The sequence below is a fragment of the Buceros rhinoceros genome, unplaced genomic scaffold (assembly GCF_000710305.1).
Source record: "Buceros rhinoceros silvestris isolate BGI_N320 unplaced genomic scaffold, ASM71030v1 scaffold2518, whole genome shotgun sequence".
In the NCBI taxonomy this organism is placed as follows: Eukaryota; Metazoa; Chordata; class Aves; order Bucerotiformes; family Bucerotidae; genus Buceros; species Buceros rhinoceros.
In genome coordinates this window covers 38,081-49,590 of record NW_010426166.1, presented here as the reverse complement: position 1 = coordinate 49,590, position 11,510 = coordinate 38,081, and positions in this window count along the sequence as shown.

Below are 11,510 nucleotides of genomic sequence, written 5' to 3'. Positions count from 1 at the left end.
AGGAAACAGAACCTGATCTCCCCAGGAAAGCCCTGAAATATTTAAAGTTCTTGCAAACGAAGGCGGTTGTTGGTTAATAAATGAAATCCCGGCACTCACCTGGTAGTCCTCAGTGGTCGGGATGGGAAGGGATGGCTGCGGTCTCACTCCGAGGAGAGAGGCATCAGGCGCGTTCCCCCGAACTTCTGCACCCTCGCTTTTCTTTTATTGTTATTAAGAGGGCTGTGATATTTTTTTCTCTCTATGGAAACGCTTTTCCCCTCCCTCGTGTATATATAAAAATGAGCGATCACGGGGTTTGAGTCGTAAGTCCAGACGTGGAGCCTTCATTTGGGCATGATTTCATTAAAATGAAATCAGAGGGAGCTGGCAACGTCATGGGGCTGCGGTGCCTCTCCCCATTCAGGAGGAAAAAAGGAGGGGGGGGGGGATAAAAAAAGACGTCTGAACCCAACAGCCTGGTGAGAGTCACCCGAAAATGGGATTGTCTCCAACGCCAGGACTTGGCGGGATCACGCAGACACATTCCCCGCACTTCTCCAGGTAGCCAGGCACTCGGCACGAGGATTTTTTAAATGCAAAGGTTTTTGTGCCCCCTGAGGATTCCAGGTGGGGTTTCTAGTGCTGGTTGACAGTGGCCAGTTAACACGGTTCAATTAACAGGGTTCTATTTGAAGAGCGGGGCTGGTGCAGCGCCTTGGCGGGGTTTTGCCCCGGGGCGGTGCTCACAGTCCCCATCCGCAGCGGGGACAGGCTTGCCCTGCTCGTACTGCTCTACCTCCGCCTGGTTTCCCATCGCTGGTGGCTTTCGTCCGCCCGTGCAGGCAGGGAAACCCGTGGAAAACTGGGGTGTGGGGGAACTTCTCCCAGGATGTGGCAGCATGGGCCCAGGAGCATCATTTGAAGAGGGGGAATAAGGGTAACGTGTGTCTTGAGAAAACCCCTCACATTGCCTGAACCCACTGAGGTCCAGCAGGTTTAACTCAGATTGCCCCAAGACAGCAGCAAGGTAGGAAGAACCCCCCAGGCTGGGCTCCCAGTACCGCTCTGGTCCCAGTGTGCTCAGAGAGAGGTCTTCTGCAATGCCCCACAGCACCAGTCTGCAAGCAAAAGTGCTTTGTGCCACCAAGAGGATGGGGATGGGGATCTCCGTGAGGGAACCGGGGTTTCCTCCCTGTGATCCGGGGATGAGACACCCAAAGAAGTGAGGTCTCTGGTGGAGGGTCCTTCCAACGGCCACTGCAGGTTCGTGGTAGGACTGGGGCCTCCCAGGCCCCTGCTCAGCCCTGCCTTCAGAGCTCCTCTCTGAAACCTGCGTTGAAATGCCACCACCACCCTCTAGCCACCTTCTAGCAAAGGGCTGGTGTCGTGCAGTTACACCTGGGAACGGACAAGTCCTACCAAAAGTGGGGAAAACCCTCGGAGCAAGCCCATGGAAGGTAACACCAGCCAATAGTGACCCTGGACCATCACCTGCCTTGTAGCGGAGTGGTTGTCCGCTCCCACTGAACCCCACTTTCCTGGGGTTGAGAGGACAGTGCGTGTAACGGAGGCAGGAGGTGTGGTGTGTGGGTTTCATCCATTGCAGCTGCTTCAGGCTGCTCCCATGGCTTGTGTGTGGTTGAATGGTGTGTGGAAATGGGGTGGCTGCAACAAGATGGCTTGGGAACATCAGGACAGGGCTGATCCACACCCAGGAGGCCCTCTGGAACCCTGAGAGGGCGTTTCTCAGTGCCAAATCCCACTTGGACTCTGTGGTGTCTGCAGGTATGGCTGTGGCCTTGCTCAGGAAGGTGACAAGGGCAGTTCCCCACCTCCACTGTGGTTCCACCTTCTCACAGTTGTGGTTGAACCTCACCCCGTTTGACTGAATTGGGTGGCAGTGGATCCCGAAGGTCTCAGGGGCCCACGGCACAAGAGCAGACTGAAAGGCAGGGAGGGACTTAATGCTTAACAAAGCGCTTCCCCGGGCAGCCAGGTTTGAGACAGATCATCCCTGTGGCCGCGACGGTGGAGAGTAATCAAACCAACCCTAAAGACACCTAAAGAGGAAATGATGCGTGCGTGGGTTCCTCTCAGAAGTCAACCCTGCTTCCAGAACGACGCGTGTAAATGTGAGTCTATTTATTCTTTTTTCCTGTAGATGACCAACGTCCTCATAGGAGGCAAATCCACACAGCAGGCACGGAACCTCCACTGTGATCTTATTAGAGGAAATTCGGGGGGAGAAGACAGTTCCTCAGAAAGATGAAAGAGGTCAAAGTGCCTGGTCCATCCCTACCAGTCTGCTTCAAAAGCAAACTGGACTGGTTTAGCTGTCTCTGGCTGGCCACCACTTGCAGACCCCTGCTTCGGCCTCTGCTTTCACAGGGGGTCAGAGAGGAGATTTTGCTGCAAACCTGAAAATGTCACGGCGTGAAAACAAATCCTGCTGGCCCCAGGGGGAGAAGGGAACCGCGCTACGAACGGCCTTGGGGCACCTGTGGGAGCCGGATGGTGGTGGAAGGGACTCAAACTCCTAGAAGTTTCTCTGGAAATTATCAGCCTTATGAAAAATGCAGGCTTTGTCATGAGCATCCTCGCGCGTCTCCCTCGTGCGTCGGTGCTCTTCAGGAGCAGGACACCTTCCCACCTCTCCGCAGCCTCTCTCGCTCTCGCCGAATGCAATTTTCTTCTGTGAATCATCGTTTAAAGCCCAAATGTGGGCAGCTGAAGAGGATCTTATTAAAGTTTCATCACCACAACCATTCCGCTACTGGCAAAAATGAGACCCGGTGACTTGTGGTCGTGTCGCAGCAGAAGCCTTGAAAGCAAAAAGAATGTCCCCAAATACCAGCATGGAAGTTTTGCCTGGTCCGGGGAGGCAAAGGTGATGCGGTGCGGGGTCCTGGTTACTGCTTCCAGCACCAGAACTGCGTGGAGAGGTGGCACACGGTGTGCTGTAGGTCTGTGGAGGGGGAGAAGGGAGTTTTCGCATTTGCTTTGTCCCTTCTTTAATAACCTCTAAGACTCAATTTGTGTTTTCAAGGCTGTGGGGGAGGAGGACCTCGCTGTGATACAAGATTGCCTGTCTCACCGTAACCTGACAGACAACAGCCCTTCCTCTCCCGTGAGGATGCTTTTTGGTGAGTTTCTCTTCCCCATAACCCCATTTTGGGGATGATTTTCACTCCTGCCAACAGCTCAGCGGCAGCACGTCATAGAATCACAGAATCACCTGGTGGGAAGAGACCTTTGAAATCACTGAGTCCCCTCGTCCCCCAGCACTGCCAGGTCCCCCCTGCCCCCTGTCCCCCAGCAGCACCTCCACACGGCTGGGAAACCCCTCCAGGGATGGGGGCTCCACCACTGCCCTGGGCAGCCTGGGCCAAGGCTTCACCTCCCTCTCTGTAAAGTCCCTGCATGTCTCTCCAAGGTGACCGACGGCAGGCACTGAGGGCTTGGAAAGCCCTGTCACTCGGAGCTCAGAGGGAGGAGGGGAGCTGGGGACATGGGGTTTGTTAGTTCTGCAGGGGCTGAAACACTGTTTTGCCTTTCTTGCCCTTTTTTCGCTTTCTTGGGCTCCAAGTCTCTTGTGGCTGCTGCAGGGTCTCAGGGGATTCACAGCCCCGTACGCAAAGCGCTTGGCTGCCTGTAACGAGCACTTACCCGCTCCAGCTTCAGCGATTCGTGTTCCTGGCAATTAATTAGCTCTGCTTTGAGCTTTTGATGTAAATGTCGTATCAGAAAACCTCTTTGGGATAAAATGGGCCGGGGCTATTTTGCAGATTGCTCCATATGCTTCTCCAAGAACCACTTGGGCCAAACCAAAGGACCAGCTTCATCACAGACAGCCTTCAGGCATGAAATAAAACAAGGTTCTTGATGTTTTCCCTGCACAGGAGGAAAAGAAAAAAGCAATGGAGAAGAAAAAATAATCTCAAATCCTCCAATCTGTCTTCCCCAAGCCCTCGCTGCCATGTGTTTATCCGTTGCTGCTCTGTTGCACCTCCTACCCCTTCTTCAAAGAGGTGTTTGCACCGACCTGCACACATGGTACGAGCCTGCAGCTATGTGGGCATCACATCTCTGGTTGGCAGGAAACATCTGAAATCAAGAGAAAATGTCAAGGGTGGCAGCAGGAGCCTGGATCTGTGCACAGGAGAGGCACTGGCCTCGGCGGGTTTACCCTGATGCTGGGTCTACACATAGAAACTATTTATGAAGCATAAAAGAAGCTGCTTCTCCTCTTTCTTGCCTCTGTAAGCAGGGGTCGCTGCTCCCGCTGGTGAGGCTGCAGCAGCTGGGTGAGGTGCGTGGAAGAGACTTTGCCCAAGAAACGTGATGGTTGCTTCTCGACAGGTGGGTCATAGTGCTCCTCCAGCATCTCTTTGCCACTGGGATCACGGCTGTGGGTTGGTCCCTTGGCTTCACAGTTCATGGGGAGGTGGTTGGGGTGGTGTCAGACGCAGGGTGGGATGCATCTGGGGGATGCAGGGCCCACTGGTGGGGCTCAGGGTGCTGGGCTAAGGGATGCCCAAAGCAGGGGATGAGCCAGGAGCCATCCAGAGGAAGCTTGAGGGATCAAACAGGATTTACTGGGACGGTTTGGGGAGCGAAACTGGGCAGGACAGAGGCAGTTCCCACAGAGCACTGGCTCTTGCATGGGGAGAGAGTCTCCTTGGTTTTCCTCCTAACCCACACGGCAACGATGGCAGCAGAAAATCCATCCCCATTTCTGCTCCTGCTTGTCCCAGCTCAGACGAGCAGAGCTGCCTTCCTGGCACAGAAGGTTTTTCAGGCTTTTTCACCATTTTCCCTCCTCCTCAAGGGTGTAGTGGTTGCTGAGTTACAATTCCACTCTCGCAGTGGGCAGGGGGTGGCGTTCGCTGTCCCAGCGACAGTGGCAAGAAGCTGTACATACCAGTACAGCGATGTAGCGATTACTACTGCTCCGAAAAGCGGTGGATGTCACCCAAAAGGGCCATGGACATCAGGTGAACCTCCACTGCCTCCCAAAGAGCCTGAGCGCAGAGGATGTGCTGGAGCCTTTTGTAATTTGGACTTGCCGGTGCTGAGGTCCAGCCCTGCATTAACTTACGGCCATTTGCCCCCCCGGCACCTCCAGTGCCTAAATTACTCCGGCTCTAAAAATACCGTCTAATTAATTGACCTAACTGAGCTCAATTCAGGCTGGTGACATGGCCATGAACTTTCTCGTTGCTTTCAGCTCTGGCAGGAGTGAAAACAGGGGCTTTTGTCAGCTCCCTCCCGAGCAGCCTGTCCACTCCAATCTGCCAGGCGCAGCCAGAGGACACTGGATGATGCTCAGGGCCCAGCTGTCAGCACTGGTGGCCATTTCAGGGACTGTATCGTTATTAAATTACTAAATTACACTGGCCCAACCTCTTGCAATCCATTTTCTCTTGTCAGGGTTGCTAAGGAACTGCCTGTGGACATTGGATGCCGCGATAAGGCGAGTCTCCTCTCTCCACATCTCCTTGCAAGGGTTCACTGGCTATATGCACGAGAAACCCCCTCCCACAGAGGGGCTGAGCCTGCTCAGGCTATAGGTGTGCGTATGTTCATAGATACAGCCCGCGGGCTCAGCGCTGGAGCCGTGTGGTCCGTACGAAACAAGTGATGGGGTCACTCATGCTCCAAAATTGCACCCCCCTTTGCAAACTCCACCAGGATTTGGGAAGCTGGTTTTACGTGCGTTAAAGCCCCAGCTTTCACCTGCCCGGGGCTGGCTGCTCGTAGTGGTGTTGCCAGCTTGGGAGCAGGTTTACCCCGAGAGGTGGCAGCAGCCCCATCGCTGGCCCCATGGCAGGTCAGGTGGGCCCTTGGGGCTCTGAGCCCCCTGCTCTGGGGGCAGATGTCCCTGCTCCCTGCAGGGGCTGCGCTGGAGGAGCTTGGAAGGTCCCTTCACCCCAAACCAGCCTGTGGTTCGACGATGTTTGCTTTCTAAAGCTTTTCTCCAGTGTGTGTTCAGGAATCTTCTGGCTTCACCCTGCTTGGAGCCGCCCCAGCTCCCTGCGCCTGGAAAGCAGCCGGCTCACCGGCAAATCATTCAGCCCTAAAAGTCTCCCCCTCCCGGCAATCGAATAATTTCAAGAAACTCAATTAGAGTGACATGACATTTCCAAGGAAACACCGCGCCGAAGACGCATTCCGGTAATGTTTTGGTCCTTTTGCCAAAGCGGTTGAGATGGCAAATCAATAGTAAACATTTAAGGCTAGATGTATTAAAAAAAAAAATCAAGTTATCAATTTCCCATTATGCCTGAGCTCCCCGAGCACTGATGGGAAATTCAAGCTGCATTTAACACACCTAGCAGAGGACTGAGCAGCTTGATCTCACGTACTTGCCCACAATATTGGTTTTCACGTCTCAAGTCGTCCAGCCGCTTCGCAGATCTGAATTAAGTCACCGGGCTCCCTGGCGAGCTGCTGCTTTGGCCTGCGCCCTAAGCACCGTTTATGGTGAAGAGTCGTGAGCCAAATCACACCCCTGAGAGACTTTGTCCCTCTGCTTTGGTTGCACCTTGACCATGAAACCAGGTGGCCAAATTTCTCCGCCAGACTTGGCTTTGGGATACGTGCACTCCTCACCAAGTGTGGGGCCAAAAGCTGCCAAGAAATTCTGCAGCAGGGAGGTGAAGTCCCACTGAAAGTGATGGCATTGGTCCTAAAAGGAAGAACAAAGGTGAGGTCCCATTTGTTTGGTGTCTGGGAACAATGAGGCCGAAGGAGAAATTCCTCATGTTCCCAGGCAGGTCCCACATCCCCCAGGTCCGTTTGCTCACTGCTGCTGCCTCCAGACCCTCCCCGTGCTGCTGATCCTCAGCTGTAAAAACGCTCTTCATGCAGTGAATGTTGCTTATTGTCCCTTAGACTTGATGTCAACTTAAACACACCTTCCAAGGGATTCAGCAGCCCTCAGCAATGCACCCTCCTCCTCTCTAATGCCCTGGTGCAGCTGATAGCTGGAGCGGGTCAGTGAAATGTGGGGCTGGGCTCCCTGAGGGAGGGATCTCAGGATGCAGAAAGGCTTCCTGCTCTTGGTTGTGGTAAGTAAGTGTCGCTTTGAGTCATTAATGAGCTGGTTGGTGGCAAAGGTCCTCAGGAGGGGATGCTGTTGCACTCTGGATGAGAAAAAGGCTCCTGGGAGCATCTCCATTGTTCTGGTGGAAACCCAGCACTGCAGCACACAGGGAGGGCAGAGACAGGACTTGGAGAGGTTGGGGGATTGGCACACCAGATCCACCCAAGTGGCAGGTCTGTAGGGTGGAGATATGCCCCGTGCATCACCGTGTCACCAGAGATGGTGCATCCACACACAGGCTGGCTTGGTAGGACGAGGCAATAATGAGCACTGTGGGGTTTCCTCTGATGGCAACTCAAAGTCTTTCTTCTTGGGAAAGTCCCCCTCCTTGGGAAAACCTCCCTACCTTGCTGGGCCAAACTCCACAGCCCTGGGCAGGGCTGGCCAGATGCTGGACCCTGGGTGACAGTCAGGGCATCCCAAGAGGAGCCAAGGACGGGGAGGCTGGTTTGTGGGGACATCCAGAACTGGGTCAGAGCAGAGCTGGTCCAAAGCTACTGCAGCCCCATAAATAGATCTATTTCTTGCCACTGCAGTAAAACACCAGGCTCTGAACCGACCTGGCACCCTGGGTTGGGTGGTGGTCACACAAGTATGACAATGTCGTATTTCAGCTGGAGGCCAATGGTGCCTTCACTAGAGGGACGCTGGCACAATGAGCATCACATGAGAGAAAGGGAGATGCTCTGAGGGTTCTCCTCCATATTCTAATGAATAACATTAATGAGCTTTTCCTGTATTAATTACATAGTGAAAACTCTAACACTGTTAAAACATTCACTGGGCTACTGGTCAGTTCTGAGCACTGTCTTCAGACTCTGCCCCCTTTTGCCCATACAGATATTTTCGCTCCAGTCCAGCCGTGGGCTGGTTTCCATCAGGAAGGATCAGCTGGGACCCAAGGGTTTGTGAGGAGAGATGTCCCAAAGCAAATCGACGTGAGTGAACCTTTCTGGAAGTGCATCCCCAGCCTTTCGCGTGGCTGAATTCCCTTTCTCCTCTCTTTTAAGGCTCTGAAATGCTGTTTGCTCTGTGCAGTTGTGGGAGTTCAATGACCAGAGTCTCTTGGCAAGGTCCTGCCTAAATAGAAATATTCACACCAGGGTGAGAAATGAACTTGTGGGGTCGTGCCCTCCGTTAGGTCTCTGTTTTATTTTTGATGATTATGTCAGTGCAATTTAGGAATGAAGGTTTGTCCTGATGGTGGCAAATGCTTTGCTCGCCTGGATGGTCTCAACTCTGCTGGGCTGGTGTGAGACCTGGATTCAAGTCACTCCATGTCTCCTCGGCTGCTGAGGGCCAGAGGCTGCAACACCTGCACAGTCGGGCACCCCGTGAGCTCCCCAGCCCGTCCGGGGCCCTGCAGACATCAGCATCCTGCAGCCTTCCTGGCCAAGTGGCCCCATCACTGTGATTCCAGGGAAACGTGAAAACGCGGGGTGTTTCTCAGAAAAACACCCGTTCCTCCACGCCGTGGCCTCACCTGAAAAAGCATAAACGCTTTTTTTTGGGTGACGCTGCTCCTGCTCTTTTACTCAGCTGGGAACATTTTGTTTCCTTTCCCAGGGAATATTTTTCTTGCCACGACACGATACCTGAATGTTTTTCTTGCCCAAGTACATTTCGATACAGAACATCATTTCAGGAGGGGAGACTGGAAATGTCAGTCGGGAAATGGCACGTGCCTCATTGCCAACACTTACCAATTTCGATTTATTTCTTTCTAGTAAGAGGTTTGAGCTGTGGGGTAATAAAAATCCCCAAAAGCTCTGCTGGCCTCTCCTCGATGCCTAGGACGTGGTGGGCAAGAGGGATCCTTCTTCTAGCTACGCTACCATCAGCAACGATGCAACCCCGAAACCAGGGAAATTTGAGCTCAACCTGACCAAATTGTGGAGAAAACTTCTAATGAACCCCCGTGACTTCCCAACCGACTTCCCAGCAATCCCGCTCCACCACAAAGCCTCGTTCAGCCATTCTGTGCCCACCAAGGGTGTTTGGAGGAGGAAAGGCGATTCCCAACGCAGTCCTTGAAGACACAGTGCAATGTGCATTCTTCAATGAAAATAGTTTTGGCCTATATGGGCAGAAGAGTGACTGTTTCTGGAAGTCTTGGGCGTGTCTACTGGGCACCTGTCATGGCGAGAGGAATCGCGGCTTGCACCCATGGTGTCTCACGTTGCCAGGTGCTTCCCAGGCAAAGGAGTGGGAGCCCAGATGGCAGCACCAAGGTGTTGGGGAGAGCCCTGCCAAGCCATTACCATGAGCAGCAATGACACGGTCACCTGACACACAGCACCTCTGAGAGGTGTCATTTTCAGACATAATTTTTCGACGTCATTTTTCCTACCCGGTTGCAACTCCACAGCAACTTTCCTCACTCATGGAGGGGGTGAAGCCTTTTGCCTCTGCTGTTTCTTTGGCAAATTGCAAATATTTCAGAAGCCTGGAGAGCTTTTCGTGCCGTTGGAGCTGCCGTGACCAATCCCAGGGGCAGCATGCTGTCTCATGGTGTGTGCTTGGAGGAGATACTATTGGACAGGACCCCTCTGTCCAGGGAGAAGCCCAGACCCCTCTTTTCTTCTACCCATACAGTTTGGGATGAGTCCTCTTCACCTGTCCAGGAAATGGTCAAGTGAAGGAGAAGGTGGGACTTGGGACCACAGGGAGTCTAGTGTCAAGCTGACAGGCCATGGGATGGGGCTCAGCCTGCCCAACGGCTCTGACATGGGGAAATAGAATTTCCCACCTTTCTCTCTGCCTTTCTCAAAGGGTTTCTGCTTCCAGGTCAGCTGAGAACTAGAATTACACACAGCAGCATTAACACTTTTATTTTACAAAAATAAACTCCGGGGGTGTGTCGCCTGGTTTTGCACAGTTGTCCTTGAGGCAGGTGGTGCCGTCAAGAGCCTCTGGACATCTCCACTTTCCTGAGCAATCAGATGTTTCCTTCTCTTCATATGACTTTGTTTCCTGCTCATAATTACTGTTTTCCCAACATCTCTTGCCTCTTCACGTTAAATGGTTTTTCTTGCTTGTCCAGTCTTTGAGGTGACCTGGAGACACTTCTCAGAGCTCCGTTCCTCTTTGAAACAAGGCAGTTGCAGCTGATCACCTTCTTCTGACTGGTTTTCGTAAGTGAAGAAAGAGAAAACAAGGGGAATGTTAGATGTTGGCGTCAGCTTGGGCTTCTTCTGGACCTCCCATGCTCACAGTGGCTCAGGAGGTCCCTGATACCTTGGAATTGTCTGTGCCAGGTCATAGAATCATAGAATTGTTTAGGTCAGGAAAGACCTTTAAGATCGTCCAGTCCAACAGTAAACCTGACACTGCCAGGTCCCCCCTGCCCCCTGTCCCTCAGCAGCACCTCCACACGGCTGGGAAACCCCTCCAGGGATGGGGGCTCCACCACTGCCCTGGGCAGCCTGCGACACGCCTGCACAACCCCAACGGGACAGAAACGGCTCCTCAGGGACAGCCTCAACCTCCCCTGGCCCAACGGGGACCCAGAGGGGCTTCCAGGACTGAGTTTTGCCCATTGAGACTTTGGAAGAGGTGTGACCCTAGTGCAGGGGTGTTTGGGACTGCTTATGGTCTAGATCAGGGCATCTCCACCAGCTTCAGGTTCTGCCTGGAGTCCTCAGTAGTTGGAGAACCCAGAGAGGTGCTTGAATGGACCAGTCCACACCTGCATCCCAAGTGGACCTGGCCCGAGGGACCTGATCCAGGGGCTCCTGGGAGGTACTGGCAGGGACCAAAGTGAGCTGGGAGTGTGGGGAAATTAGACCTTGCAAACCAGAGGCGTACCTCCAAGTTCTTGCTTGGTGCTGGTGGGGCACCATGACGCAACGGAGGTGGGTGGATGGTGGATGGGTTTTCCTGGTTGGAGGAAGAGGAGGTTTGGAGGGCTCAGGGGCTGCCTTACCTGCTGAGGTTCTGCACTGCTGCTCACACCTCCACTTGGTTTCAAAGCGGTTGCTGTTCCCTCGGCATCCCCCAAAGAGGAAGGGCCGGCAGGCGTTTGCCTCTGGGTGGTAATACCAGAGCAGGACATAATGCCGGCAGGAGCCCTCGTCCATCGGCTGCAGGCACAGGGCTGCAGGGAAACACCACCACACCACTCGTGTGTTGGACCCAGGCGGGAAAAGGCCACACCCTGCCACCCTGATTCCCCACCAGGAAAATGTGTGGGACCGCTCCAGGGGCTCCCACTGCCCCACAGTCAGCACCTCACCCCAAAGCAATGGGGTTGGCGGAGAAAAGGGGGCAGCAAGGACCAAGGTGGGGCACCTGGCGGTGGATTTCCACAGTGGGATGAGTACGAGGCTCCTTGGTGCTTCACGGCACTGTGTGCCCCTGTGGTGCCCATCATGGTGGTCTCGGCCCTTTGGGTCCTGGTGTGGGGGGTGGGCTTTGCAGGGGC